Here is a 13,573-nt window from a genome sequence, read left to right on the forward strand (position 1 = left end):
AAGCAGTTGGCCTAGAGATTAATTTATTCTGGCTCTATAACTGACACATGAGTTCTTCTAAGTTCATATTATTTTACCCCAAGTCTCTCTTTTAAGGATTGGAAGGAAAGCAAATGGTTGTTTTTGACACCACTATGCTATATGATTGTGGCATTTATTTCGAGTTAAATCTATTTTTCCAAGTGTGCCTCGCATGAGTTTGATAATGAAAGCCAAGTGATTTCTGAGAAATGATCTGTTTTATAATAGTAACAGTTGGGAATGACAGGACTCTGAGCAATAGTTAAATTGTCTTTGTGCCCTAATCCCACTGAGAAGGGTGTGTGGCTTCTGAACCAATCTTGGAAAGATCGCATCTTCTCCTGCTTTTGGATCTGAGGTCCTGCGATGCTGTGAGGTTGACCCTGGATAACTCTGCTGCCTCTTTGTGCACTGTGTTCTTGAGAGGCCTTTGAAGTCAGCTGGCATCTTGCTGATGGAGGTGCTGAGTTAGCACCACATCCACATAATTGCATGATGCATTTGCATAGAGGGCTTTGGTGTCCTGACTGAGGGAAATCAGCACTTCTACATCAAGTGTCGACAACATCATCAGTTTGTTGGTCACATTGTGAGGAGCTTTGAGTTTGTCTACATCCTAGATGTCCTGTCTTCTTACTTTCTCTACGAAGGAAACCTGCTCACGTGTTTCGTTGATATTTCTCAACTGACACGTACTCAAAAAGGTTTACTCTTTATGTACTGCTAATCATGTTAAATCAAAGGGCTTCCAAAAACAGAGCTCTGATCTCTCCTGTATTAAAATAGTTGAATCTATTGACTCTATCCAGGGACACTCAGGCTATGGATGGACTTCTCAATATTCACGATACTGTGTTATTAACACAGTGGTTCTTTGGCTTTCTGGTTTGCTCTCTATGGTTTGAGTTACCATAGTCAATTGTAGTCTGAATACACTGGGTAGAAAATTTTAGACAGAAGCTTGATGCAGTGCCTTACGCCTGGAATCCTAGCATTTCAGAGGCTGTGATTAGAAAGATGATGGTGGGTCACGGTCAAAAATTCCGTAAGACTTCCACCTCAATCAGTAGCTGTGGCACATGTTTGTCTTCCCAACTATGATAAAGAGTGAAAAGAGGATGGACATCAGAATGGATCCATGGAAAAGTGAGAGCCTGTATTAAAAACATCCAGGGTTATAAAGGATTGGAAGTATGGCTCAAGTGGCTGAATACCCCTCTACCCAGTGCCAAAGATCTGGGTTGAAACCCCACCAAAGGAACAAACAGGAAAAAAAATCCTAAAGCAAAAAGGACTGAGGACATGGTTCAAGTGGTAAACCATCTGTCTGAACAGTGTGAGGCCCTGAATTTTAAACTTAGTACTCTTCCCCCCAAACGTAGAAAGAAATACTTAGCAAGACCTAAATTATTGTTATGTGTAGTACCTTGGCAAAACACTCCTATTTTTATTGTTGCCATCTCTTGCTGTGAACTTTGATGTATATATATAGTTTCATGTCATCATGGTTTCAAGCATCTATGGCACATCTCTTTTTGGAACATATACCCTGCAGATGATAGGGGAAGTACTGTAATATATAGTTTGCACTACTTGATTTGAAAAGAGCTGTTTCCTGATTAAAATTCTGAATATTTTATAATGAGGAAACCCCTTTATTTTGTTAATAACAATCACCTTGGACTGAAACTAACCCCTACCCCACAATTAGAAGATAGTTCTATACCAGAAACACAGGAGCCAGTGAAACAATGCTGTGTCCCAGCTCTGAGAAGACACAGGAGTAAACAACCTAGGTGCATCCTATTTGCTAGTACGGGTACATTACTAAACTGGTTTGTGCTTTGGTTTGTCTGTCCAAAGTTAGTTCCTTTCTTCACTGTATAGGGAGAGTTTCTGTAAAGACTGAAAAAGTAAATTCCATAGCATAGCACCTAAGATGTACTTGGTGTTCAGTCATTGTTACTTTCCTTTATCCTTTAGGAACTAGTGCTGCTGTGAAGGGAATTTAAAGGACAGAAGTCCTAAAGAAGCACAGGTGACTGTCCTAAAGTGGCTTTATATTAGTCTAAGCAAGGCCTCCGTCAATATGTCCTGTGCCTTGAGAAATACCTATCTGGCAGGGAGCAGGCAGTACAAGTTTGAAAAGACTTTGATGGAACTAAGGAAATGAGGTATAGGTTGAATGTTTACTTTTAACAAGAAATTTTTTTAAAGAAAAAGAGCACATATCTTAGTGGAGTGATATTCGTTCGAACTCATCACCAGAAGTGGTTATGGAAACACAGATCTCTGGGTCTGACCACTAGAGTTTCCAGGTCAGGAAGCATGGAGTGGGACTTCTGTTTAGTTTCCAGGTGACACTGGTGCTGGTGGTCCAAGAACTATCTCTTGGGTACTACTACTGCAGTTGGGCTAGGTCAACCAGGAGCATCTTTCTTAAAAGGAAAAGGAGAGCTAGCTGAGAGGAAGTACCTACATGGCCTACATTGAAATTTTCCCCTCTCTTTTCCTTTAGACCAGAAACTCTAGCAGGCAATGCATAGGTGAGCTACCAACCTCAAGCTTCCAGGCTAGTAGCTGATAACATAGACAATGCAGAGGGGTTGAGTGATGGGTTGGTTGATTGAATGTAGTGGGGCTTGAATTCTGAGCCTTGCACTCTTGCTTGGCTTTTTACTCAAGATGGGCACTTTTCCATTTGAACCATGTCTACACTTTTGGCAATTTGCTGGTTCCTTGGAGATTATAGACACTTAGCTTTGTCTGACTGCACTGGCTTTGAATCTTGATCCTCAGATCTCAGATTCTTGAGTAGCTAGGATTACAGACATGATCTTCCAGTGTTCAGCTTCCAACAATGCATTTGTATACCTCCACTTATATCCCACTGTGGGAAGATGTATATTTGTGTTATGTTTAGAAGCATGAGGGAAGGATGAACAGGTGACTGGCTCAAGCTTAGCAAATTTGAGGCTCAGTACCTCAGACAGAAAGCAGGAGCAAAAGCAGAAGGAGTTTTTCCAATTCTTGGGTCATAGACACATGGAACCTCCCAAAGTGGAATGCACAAAAAGAATGCCATGTTGTTACAAAGCACACAATGGTAGTGGAACTACTAGCTATGAAGAAGTCTACATAAACAAAGATGAGATTAACTCTGCATTCCAGGGTTAAAAAAATGCCAGGCAAGTTTCATTCCCAGTTCAACAAGGAAAGAAATCACAGAATCTGTGAAAATATTTAGGAAGCTTATGCGGTCACTGCAGGAGTCCAGGTTTTGCCATTTGTGGTTTGGTAACCAGAGAGCAAAACTAATGCAGCCTTTCACAAAGTCCCCCCAAAGATACACAGTTACAGGAAATTAACCACCCATTAAAAATCAGAGAACTTTGTCCCAAAATTGCAAAGCTAATTCAGAGTTTCACCAAACAAACTCTGGAATATAGAATGTACAATAATCTAAAATAATTATATGGCTTTTACTTTCTTTAATGAATCAAGTATATATATTTGTCCACCAAGTATATTCATTTTTATGAGGACTATGAGATTAAGCCAGATAAAGAAAGTTTTTTTTTGAAACGTTGGACTAGAAACTAATTATCTTCACAGGTGGAGAATAGTTTTGCCTCTTTTCTTCATGCAGTAATTCTGTGTGTATGTTTGTGTGTGGGGGGTGGTGAGCTCTTGGTGTCATGATGTTTAATTTCTGTAAACCTACAGATCATAGGATTCTGAACTCACACAAATAGTATGTAAAAGGAACTTCTATGTAAATAAAATAAGCAAATGCTTCCCCTGGAAAATAGTATAAACGTTTGTAGCAGAGATTTACTGTTTTTTAATAGTATTAATCTACTTTAGCAACGTGCCTTAACAATAACTCGTTCACTATAGAACAACATTCTTTGAAACAACCAAGAATAATAGCATAGAGCATGCAAACAAAGATAGAACTTAGGAAAGAATCACTCAGGATTTCCAGAGATGGAAGTGAGATGAGCACTGTTAATTCATGGTTCTTTAGGGAGTGAAATTAAAATTTTGGTGGCTTGCTTAGGCAAAGCAGTAGAGACTCACAATTTGTTGTCTAGGATTTTAGCATGATTAGTTAGGATTATACAAGGTTTCACTGAGCTTTGTGGCTGCATGTGGTTTGATGTGCAAAACCACCTCCTTTGCAAAAGAGATGATAAAATGATATTTTGCAACTGTATTGGTATAATGACCAATATACAAATGGATCATTATTATAGAGGCATTACTGATATTTTCTTTGTTCATGAATATTTTTTGCCAGTCCTGGGATTGAGCTCAGGGCCTGAGCACTGTCCTTGGACTTTCTCATGGCTAGAGCTCTACCACTTGAGCCTCAGCACCACTTCTGGCTTTTTTCTATGCATGTGGTACCGAGGAATTGAACCTGGGTCTTTGTGCATGTTAGGCAAACACTCTTACCACTAGGCCAAACTCCCAGCTCCTGTTCATGAATTTTTAAATAAGTTAAAATTAATTTAACTATGTGATCTTCTGGACTTGCTGTGGGTTCTGAGCTTGGTAACTACTATATTGGATAGATAAATGTATTCCTCATCATGTATGGCTACATATTTTAAAATACCCTCACTATCAGACTGGCTCATAAGGGTACAGTCTACACAGAGGAGAAAAAGATATGTGAAGCAGATTCTATCCTGAATACTCACCTGAATGTTCCTAATCTTACCAAGGGCCAGATTCAGCTTTTGAAATTTATTTTGTGAGGATGAAGGATGATGGCAGAAGCAGATGGCTGGAAAAACACTTGGATGTAACATGTCTGGCTTACATTTTAATAGGATGGTGACTGAGCTTTTGGAGGTTGCCTGGTCTGTGCTCTTCTTAAAATTCTCCATCTATCTCCCAGTCCTATCTCCATTCCTTTAATTTGCAAAAATTTGATTCCCCCCACCCCTACTGAAAGGATATCTGCTTTCTTTTTTCATATATTTTTATTGTAACTAATAGAAGGGTTACATTATATTCACCAGATAGAAGGTGCATTACTTCACAAACATTGATACCTTTCTCATGTTTTGGTCCCATTTCCCTCACCCTACCCCCACCCCTCACCTTGTTTTCCCCCTCCCTTATCCTATTTCAAATAACCAAATAAACACATATACAATATATCAGATAACAAGGTAACACTAGTACACACACACACACACACACACACACACACACACACACACACACACACTGTCACAGAATGTAAATTGGGGCACCATTGGCATGTACCTGTAGTCTTAGCTGGAAGGCTTTAAGCAGGAGGCAGAGATTGGGAAGGTTATAGCTTGAGGAGAGCCTTGAGCAAAACCTTTGTAGAATCCATTCTTAATCAACAACTGGGCATATTGGGGTGAGCTTGTTACTCTAAGGAAGTCAGGAGGCAAAGATTAGAATAATTGCAGTTTCAGGCTAACTCAAGTAAGGAAAAAAAAAGTTAATGAGATCACCCCCCCATCTCAACAGAAACAGGTGGTACATGCTAGCTATAGGTGGCAAGCCCTGATTTAAAAAGTGAAATGCAATTTGAAAAATAGCTAGAACAGCTGAAAAAAGTGGAAGAGCATGGAATTACGGTAGAGTGGCAGAGTGGTAGAGTGTCTGCCTCGCACATGGGAAATATGGACTTCAAATCCCAAAGAAACAAAACTTTGTCAAGAACAGTATACGTGGCAGAAGAAAAGTGAGGTTTTTCAAGAAACCAGGGAGAATCTCTTGCAAATATGTGAACGTAATGTACTGTTATTTCTAGCTTTGTCCTATTGATATTTTGGGAATTTTTATACTTCGTGTTCATAGTCAGAATTATTTATATTTCATTCTCATGTAAATGTTAGCATGAGTTTATCTAGGTGATGTTTACATTTGTCTGCTGATACATACGGAAATAGATATATTTATTTTGGGGTAAGGGCTTGAAAAACTGGCCAAGTCATTTTCTTTCTTTCTTTTTTCTCCCCTTCACAAACTGTTTTAGTCTCTGAAACTTTCCTGAGTATTGGCACCAGTTAGCTCCCTATGGTGTCTTATTCCTTATTAAGAAACTCAGCCCGTAGTTAGCTTGCTGTCCCCTCATTTCAAACTTGTTCCATTTGATAACTCTGTTGCTTCTGGACTGCTTGCTGAGGTTTGTGTGGGCTCCCATTACACAAAAGCCAGATGGACTTTTTTTTTAAACTGATAAATTTAGGCTTGAATAGAGAACAGCAAGGATAAAGAGAGCCATTTAAAAAAAATCCACAAAACAAATCAAAAGTCTTGGTGCTGATAGAAAGAAAACAGTGAGAAATCACAGATTCTCAAACTAGTGGGTGTATTTGGTTATTATTGATTTTTTTTGAGGGGGGACCTACAACTTTTTCTTTTCCTTTACTTTTGACACCTTGTACTATCTAAATTTGTTTGGGCTTACAATTGAACAGTTCTGCTCCCAACTAGAAATGGATCATATTTGGGTCTGTGGGGGAGTGGCCTGTGGCCTGATAAGAGAAGACAGAAGGTGACAGAGAGTGCTAGCCCCTTTGGTAATCTTCTGACACTGTGTGTGCTCATTTACAGGATGGAGAAGACATTAGCCGCTTTCAGAATTCCTTGGAAGAAATGTCTCAGCAACTTAAACACAGGACAGTGTGGCCCAAAGTGTTTCTCTTATGTAGTAAGTTTATTAAGGAGTATCAACATGTCTTGGATATAAAAATGAGAGCTTTATCTTTAGCCAATAAGAGCTTAGTCAACTAGATAATGGTGTGGCCCCTGTCTCCTGCTAGGATAATACCTTTAAGGGCAACAGCCCAACAACTACTTTCCTATCTCTTTGGGTTATTATAGCCGTTCATTTAGTTATGACTAAGTCATCGTTATTTGGATCCACCATGTCTTCAATCAGATCCAAAGTTTGTGTGCTCTTCATCCCCCAGAAGTTGACTGCTCTTCCAGTGGCTCTGGGGGAATTCTCCCTTCTTTCCTCCTCTCTTTGAATTCCCTGTCTTTAACTTACCACCTGTCTAATCTGGTTCATGTGGTATTGTCATTAGGAAGGAGAAGAAAGATGGAAATGCTGGAAGTTGCCCTGTTCAAACTCTCCTTTCGCCTGGGCTATTTTGATGCTGATGTTTCCAGGTTAGGTGTATGCATGCGTCTCTGTGTGTGTGTGTGTGTGTGTGTGTGTGTGTGTGTGTGTGTGTGTGTGTGTGTGTGTATGTGTGTGTGTGTGTTTACGTGTTGGGTTAGCATTCAGCTAAAGCGGAACTCTTTGTCTCTAGAGTCCTATCAGTGGTTATGTCTTGGCCTTGAGCAGTGATAACTGTCCCCAAGTTCTTACCTGTGGTCAACCTCCCATTGCTATATATTTTCTATCTTGAATGGCTTTCGGATCCCTCTCCTCCCACCAGCTTTACAAGATTGCTTCCCAAGGAGCTCCAGAAACTGTGGGAGCTATCTTTGGCTTCCCAGATCCAGAGAGGGTGGACCTCCCTGTGTCTCATCTGCATGTGTATTGCATGATGACCCCTTATGACTTGAGCTACTGACCCAGAAAAGCAGTCTCAGAGTTAGCCAGTTGATAAATGCACACTATTTTATTCACTGGGATATGCACCCTCCAGAAGAGGGAGTGGTGCGCATCTAATATCCACCCTCATCTTTGCCTCCCTCCTCTCTGAAGACATCAGAAAATGGCAAGGATATCATGCTATGCTCCTAATATTCTCATTCAATCTCTCACTCTCCCCGCACCAGATATGGCCACTCTAGAGATATCTTTGAAGTCTTCATGCCAGCATTCATCCAGCATCGACTTTTCTTCAGGTCACCTTCAGTGTTAATTCACAGTTCCCTGGGAGGTTGGTTGTCTTTATTTTGAGGGGAAGAGGCACCATACAGAATGAGAGAGAAATCAGGGATAATGTTCCCTTCCCAAATCTGAAACCCATGCTAGACACTAGTTACCATCTTTCCACCTCTGACTCAAGTTTCTTCTTGATTTGATTGGGGGACAGTTCAGAGATGCAGCCTCACTGCACTGCAGGGGAGCTGCTTCCTGGCTGCCAGCAGTGTCAGGTTCCCCTTTGCACTTGGCCATGCTTCTAGGACAACGGGAAGCATCTCGCTCTTCATCCATTGTATTGATGTCATACTTAATAATTTATTGTCTACCTCTGAACTCACCAGACTCTTCCTGATGGTCTTCTTCCCACCCCTGCACTGTTCAGAACAAAGTTACAAGCTTGCACTTTCCCAGGCTTTCCACTAGATCCCTGACACAAGCTGTCGTCTGAGCTATATGTCCTACAGACTATCAGAAAATCAAAATAGTGTAACTGTAGACATGTACCATGGAGGTCTGACTTACACTCTGCCTCCTAGATATCACTGGACCTCTACAAATTCAACTAGAAGACGGTCCAATCCAGGTTAAAGATGTCAAAACTTATTTTTGTACCAGATCCTTTTTGGTTTTTCAATTGGGTTGTTAAAAAAATTTGGATCTTTAGACACATCCAGCCATAGACCATAAGGTATTTATTTCATTTCCCTATGAAATGCAGGGGTTCCATGAAATTTAAAGCCAACAGAAGTAGACTATCAGTTTTTCTAAGTTGAAGACTTCTTGTTTTCTTTGCGTGTGGCTAGGTCTGTAGGAGTTGCGCTTCCTTCATGTAATTTCATATTTACATTTTCCTGTCTTTCTGGATATTCATTACTGATTAAATTCATGACCAGTGAGGCCACGTCCTGGAGCATTTTTAAATTATTGTGGATGTTTTTGAAGATGGGTGATGCTTCTATCTACTCCCTCATTTTCAAAGCTAATACTTGGAAAAGGAATGTTCTCATAGCTCTGAAGTAGAATTTCCCAATGTGTTAGATACCAGTCCCTTGAGATACTCACTAATACAAAATGCTTCATGGTCATAACATGAAAAACATAGCCCAGCTTATTGATCCCTTGAGAGCTAGAGCTCAGAGGAGTTTTGTAATCAAGCCAGTGGATTAACTATATTTAACCCAGTATCTCCCAAACAGCTGACCACAGAGCCCTTTGTCTTCCCATGTATCATTAATTATCACCTCATAGAAAGCATACCATTTGCAAATCATTGCCTTGGAGGAAGGTTCAACATGTTCTTTTGTAAAGGGCCCAGTAACCAAAATATTTTGTCTGTGTGGATTTCAACAACCTTGTCTCAGCTATTTAACTCAAGCCTGTCCTTGAAGTATAAATGCATCCATAGGCTTTAAACTAGATCCACAACATAGTGTATTTTCCAAAATGTAGGTCCCACAGTCTATCAGCAAGTCAGTATGGTATAAACAAAGCCATCTAGAAATAAAAAATCAAGTAGCATGGCTGTGTTCCACTTAGGCTTCAATGACATCAACAGGCATTTCCATAGATCTGTGGTTTGTTGAGCCCCAGTCCTCCACTAAACAGATGGAACTTACTCTGACAAGGAAAGGCACAGTCTCAAATAGTGAAATAGCAGCTTGGTATTTCCTGAGTAATTACTAGAATTTTACTGAAGTTGGGAGAGAAAACAATGGCTGACATCTACCTTCTTAAGACCATCTTGAAAACTAGAACAGAGGAGGTGACTCATTTGTGTTGCTTATTTTATTAGAAAAGTATCTAGTTGGGGATTCTTTGATTAGCTCATAGTCTATTGCTAACTAGTAGCCAGTTTTACTGCGATAAAAGGTGGACACACATTAACCATTTGGTATCAACTCAATTGTTTTGTTTGAAGTGAGCCATCCATACATTTCAAACTCACAAAGGAGGACTGTTAGGAATATAATCGGAGACATTCAGATGATCATAGGCATTTTCTGAATATTTTACCATAATTATAGACTGTGCTGCATATCTATTGCTGCCTAATAAGTTAGTCTAAAAACTTTGTTGCTGAAGAGAGTCAATGTTTATCATCTCCCAGTGAGTATGGTCAAGAGTCTTGGTTGTTTAGGTTGGTCTCTGGCTTGGGGTCTGTAAGGAAGTTGTCCCTGGATTAAAAGACTCACCTGGACTCTGCTCCCCCCTTGCTAACACCACAGATGCCCAATGTAAGAAGACATTGGTTTCTGGGTACCATGGCTCATTCCTGTAATCCTAGCTACTCAGGAGGCTGAGATCTGAGGATCATGGTTGAAAGCCAGCCCTGGCACTAAAAACAGTGAGACTCTTATGTCCAATTAACCACTACAAAACCAGAAGTGGTGCTGTGGATCAAGGGGTAGGGCAGTAGCCTTGAGTTGAAGAGTTCAGGGACAGTGTCCAGGCCCAGTGTCCAAGCCCCACAAGTGACAAAAACAACAACAAACAAAGAAGACATTGGTTGACTTTTTTCACTCATGTGAGCTTCTTTGCAGAATTGTTCACAATGTCCTTGCTGGCTTCCAACAAAAGACAAGTCTAAAGAAAAGAGAGAAGGTAGCCATAGGTCTGTGGTTTAATATCTGGGCCCTCAGTTCTATTCCATTGGTCTTCAGGCCTGTTCCTGTGCCAGTACCAAGTTGTTTTGATAATTATAGCCCTGTAATACAGTCTAAAGTTTGGAATTGAAATTCCTCCAGTGCTGTTCTTTCTGCTAAGAAGTGTTTTTGCTATACGGGGTCTTTTATTATTCCATATGAAATTTGGAAGAAAGACAGCCTCTTCAACAAGTTGTGCTGGCAGAACTGGTTAAGCACCTGCAGAAAACTAAAGTTGGATCCTTCTTTGTCAACGTGCACTAGAATTAACTCCAAATGGATCAAAGACCTGGAGATAAAAGCTGACACACTGAAAACTTTATAACAAGGAATAGGAGATACACTAGGCCTCCTTGGCACAGGTCAAAACTTTCTTAATAAGGACCAAGAACCACAACAAATCAGAGAAAGGCTGAATAAGTGGGACTGCATTAAACTGTAGAGCTTTTGTATGGCAAAGGACATAGCTAGTAAATTAAATAGGAAGCCTACAGAGTGGGAGAAGATCTTCACCAACCAAACAACGGACAAAGGCCTCATATCTAAAATATATCAACAACTCAAAAAATTGAATCACTCCAAAACTAAAAGTAACAACCATCCCATTAAAAAATGGGCCAAAGACTTAAAGAGAGTCTTCTCTGAAGAAACAAAAATGGCCTATAGACACATGAAGAAATGCTCAACATTTCTGGTCATAAAAGATATGCAAATCAAAACAACTCTAAGATTCCACCTCACTCCAATTAGAATGGCCAGGATCAGGAAAACGAATAATAATAGAACCTGGAGGGGATGTGGCCAGAAGGGATCACTACTACACTGTTGGTGGGAGTGCAAACTCATTCAACCACTATGGAAAGCAGTATGGCAGTGCCTCAATAGGCTAAACATAGAACTCCCCTATGACCCAGCAATTCCACTACTTGGCATTTACCCAACCATCCAAAATCTAGGGCATACTAAATCCACTAGCACAACAATGTTCATTGCAGCATTATTTACCATAGCAAAGATATGGAACCAACCTAGATGTCCCTCAGTTGATGAGTGGATCAACAAGTTGTGGTATTTGTACACAATGGAATTCTATGCTGCTGTCAGAAAAAATGACATCAACCCATTTGTTAGGAAATGGAAAGACTTAGAAAAAATCATATTAAGTGAAGTAAGCCAGACTCAAAGGAACTTAGGCTCAATGGTTTCCCTCATTTGTCATAACCAGTAGAAACCTTGGGCTCTACTAGCAGAGATCTTCAACAGAGCAAAACCTTGATATATAAGGCCTTATAGTATGAAGCTAATTGAAAGGACCTCCAGGATACTGAAACAAAAGCCATATAACGAATGATTGTTGTCCTTAATATACTATGTTATCTTTCATCTCCTTTGCTGTCTCTTGGGTATCTCATATTGTTATAGTATCTCACTTTGTTATCTGATATATTGAATTTATTTGTATTTGGATATTTGAAATTTGATAGGGAAGGGGGGAAAACCAAGACGGGAGGTGGGGTGGGGGGAGAGGGTGATGGGTACCAAGACATGTGAAAGGGTATCAATGTATGTGAATTAATGCACCTTCTATCTGGCAAATATCATGTAACCCTTTTATTAATTACAATAAAAATTATAAAAAAAAGAAAGGAGAGAAGGGAGGTGAACAGAACAAAGAAAATTTTCTTGTAACATTTCTATAGTTTATCCTTTAAAAATGTATCACCAGTTCCAGCCCACAGTTAAGAGGGGGGACTTGATGCCAGGGAGAGTATAGAATCCCAGGGCCCTGGAGGGACATTCTAGTGGCTGTCTCCTGTGTGAACTAAATTCATAAGGCAACTGACTTTTACATTCCAGACCTTGACCAGCAGGGGAAGAGGCCCCAGCTGTAATAAAGGCATTAGTCTGTATCTGAGATGAGAGAAAAGTAAAGAAATAGAAAAGAAGGAAAAAGAGAAATGTGAGTTATAAGGTAGCAGGTGTTGAGGACGGGGTGGGAACCAAGACAGAGTAGCATGTCCTCATTTGGAAGACCTCAGGCAGAGTGTGAGGCTCTGGACAGATCTGGCCAGGGAAATCAGAAGCCTCCTTCTGGCCCTTACATATCACTTTTCCCCCTCACTCCTCAAATCTCTGGGTTAAAAGTACCTCCATTTCTTCAACTGTATATGCTTGCTTATCTGTAGATCTGTCACTATCAAAGTAATTGGATGAAGAATTGATCACTACCAAAGTAACTGAAGGGAATTTATACTAGTCCAGTAAAAGTGTGTGTGTGTGTGTGTGTGTGTGTGTGTGTGTGTGTGTGTGTGTGTGAGAGAGAGAGAGAGAGAGAGAGAGAGAGAGAAGAGAGAGAGACAGAGACAGAGACAGAGACAGAGAGACAGAGAGAGAGAGAGGGAGAAACAAAAGCAGCATCAAAACCAGAGAAACGTAAGCAGCATCAAAACCAGAGACAGATATAGGGAGCAGAGACAAAGATAGAGAGACACAGACAGAGAAAGAGAGAAGAAAAAGACAACCCCACACCAGGTACTAAAGGGGATACAATTACATAATATATTTCTTGCCTTTGATGATCCTATATTCCAATTAAAGAAACAAGACAAACACATGGAAACAGTTATGCTAAAATTCAAAATCTAAATAAGAGTTCAAGGTAACAATAGAAGAAATATCATAAGGCAGCGCATGATTAATTAACAGCTGAATTCGATGGAATTCATTACTATTGGAATTCAGAGGGAGGGGGAGAGTGATGGTGGAGAGCTAGGTGGTTGGGAACATATTGTGAAACAAACGAGAGGCTTTGGAGAGGGAGAGGAAAGGAAGGGCCTTCCAGGTGGATGGAATGGCATGAGTAAAAATACAAAAATGAGACAGGTGTTGGTGGGGGGGATGGTGAGTTTACCAGGTTGAAGAGTAGGATTTTGGAGGCGAAGAGTCTGAGACAAGGTAAATGGTAAGTCAGACAGCCATGCAAGAACAGGTTGAGTTTAATTATCTAACCTGTGCTCGGTCCCCGAGGCAG

The sequence above is a fragment of the Megascapheus bottae genome, chromosome 19 (genome assembly GCF_031878675.1).
Source record: "Megascapheus bottae isolate mThoBot1 chromosome 19, mThoBot2.hap1, whole genome shotgun sequence".
NCBI classification, from domain to species: Eukaryota; Metazoa; Chordata; class Mammalia; order Rodentia; family Geomyidae; genus Megascapheus; species Megascapheus bottae.